Here is a 2,717-nt window from a genome sequence, read left to right on the forward strand (position 1 = left end):
TTCAATTCTTTAATTTTTTATTACTTTTGTTATATTATATGATTATAAAACTATTCATCCTTATCATATTATATTATATTATTTTTTGATTTTTATTATACTACATTATATATCTTAATATCGACATATAATAAAATAATATATAAGAATTTTTATTAATATAACAAAATATATTTTACTATATGATGATTTTGATTAAAATGAATATGCAAAATTCTGTTTTAAATATTTATATGTTATTTTTATTTTATAGTTACTTATAGTTATAATTATTTTTATAAATAAAGATTTAAATTATTTTTATAAAAACAAGATTTCAATAGTTGAAGTTAAAAATATAGATATTTCAATAAATTATTTCAATAATTTTTTATTCAAAGCGAATAAAAATTTTTTATTCAAATAGAATCTCAATTAATTCTATTATTAAATAGGTTATATAAAGAGTGGTCAATTATAGTAACTATAAATAAATATTATTCGAACATTTTATAAATAAAATTATTACTTAAAATAATATTATTCGAAATTTTAACTATTATTAATTATAATTAAGTTTTTAGTCTATTAGTGTTCAACTTCTCTGTAACTCAAAAATATAATAAAATGTTTTAAGTAAAAATTGTATAGTTTCGAAAGACATACATCATCATTGTTTGATTTTGAGATAATAATAGAGAACTTTATAATCATAATTAAATTTTTATACGGAATATTTATATTTTTTATTTTTTATATTCGTATAAGTGATATTTTTATAAATAATATTGAATTGTATTCAAAACACTATATGTACTTTTTATTTTTTTACTCATAAATTATTATGAGTTAATTTTCAAATTTTGTACTGCCGATATGAGAATGATATATCATATATATCATTTTTTTTTATAAATATAATATATTAAATTTATTTCTTTCATCCATTTTCCAATTATCTTTTTATCAGTACGTAGCTGAATAATCTTCATCAATTATGATCAGTATAAATTATATCATTTACATAACGTTTAATCATTTATGCAACTTTTTTTTAAAAATCATTGATTAAATAATAAAATCGATGTTGAATATTTCGTAAATTATGATATTTTATTGATATATATTTTTTGATAAAAAGATTAATTGTAATATATACAGGTAATATATGAGCTAAGCGAATCGAAATCAAAAAAGAAGCGAGAAAGTATATAATAATAAAGAAGGTAAAATGGTAATGTAATGAAAAAGTGTATTAAAATTCATTTGCATAGTCTCACAGTATAAAATGAAATGATTCCGAAATAATTATTGTAAAAGTTTCGTAATCAAAACAGATGATTCTAAAATAAATCGAATTGCTTCGAAATTTCCTATGGCTGTAGCTAGCGATTAATGATCTTGTTTCATTGTCAACTGATCGTCGACTGCTTTGAGATTTTTATCTTCATTTTGTATAATGCATTTTTCTTCACATAATAGAGTCTAGTTTTTCGTCATTGTACTTTTCTTATGCATTGTATTGGAAACAATACTGTAATTATGTTACGTAACATTAATTATACGTGGAAAATAGAAAGAAATTTTATTACAGTTTTTGAACTTTTTGAACACAATTCACAGAAAAATTCGTTAATATTTTTTAAACGATCATTTGAAATTTTAAAAATTCTTCATTATTTTAATAAAACTGAATCGAAAAATAAATTCTGATCTGAAAAATATATTGATTAATAAAATATTATTATATTATTTTGTATAAATCTTTATTTTTTATCTTAAATAATAATTATTAGAAAATTTTATATAATTTAAATTAACATAAATAATTTCAGAATTCTCAATTTTTTTAATATGTTTAATTTGTTTATAAAAAAAGAATATTTATTAACTCGATTTTATACAGTATTTTCAATAAAGAGTTTTTTTTATTTTAAAATATTTTTAATATTTCATACATTTTGTCCTTTATTCTTTCGAACTAACTTAAAACAATTCGATATACTTTCAACTAATTTTCTATAATAATTAGGACGGATATTATTCTAATATTCTTCAATTCTTCTCTGTAATTCATCGATAGATGATAATGTTAATTCACAAGAATCTTGTATTCTTCTTTTTAAAAGTCCATAGATTTTCAATTGAGTTGAGATCCGGACTTCTGCCGGCCATTTCAAAACAGAAATTTTTTTGTGCTTAACCAATTTTTTATACTTTTAGCTAGTATGCTTAAGTGTTGGAATATAATACTTTCTTCGAAAAATAACATGTTTTCCATAGTATCTAATAAATATTTATTATATTTTTTTTTAAATGTTTTTATACATATATTAATTCATTATACTTTCTATTCTGTATATAATGAACTAACGCCGAATGTTAGTTTGGTCAATTATATATTCAATATATAATAAAATTTCTGTTATGTTTGAAAGTTTCTTTTATGTGTCGTAATTGTAATGATTCTGAAATTCAGCACTCAGAATATAACGCACAATTTTACATTTGATTGTAGATTTTAATTTCTTATTTCTTATTTCTCTTTCTAATTTCTTAATGTCTTCTTCGCAGACATAACATATCTTTGCAATGTTTTATTTAATTTTTAATCACACAGTAGAAAAATACAATATTTAACAAACAATTTATCGTGTTGATAATCCTTGATTTATGAGAGAAATGATTTTTCTTATTATTATACTATATATTCTTATTATATATATTATATATATATA

Source organism: Apis dorsata, unplaced genomic scaffold, assembly GCF_000469605.1.
Source record: "Apis dorsata unplaced genomic scaffold, Apis dorsata 1.3 scaffold_271, whole genome shotgun sequence".
NCBI classification, from domain to species: Eukaryota; Metazoa; Arthropoda; class Insecta; order Hymenoptera; family Apidae; genus Apis; species Apis dorsata.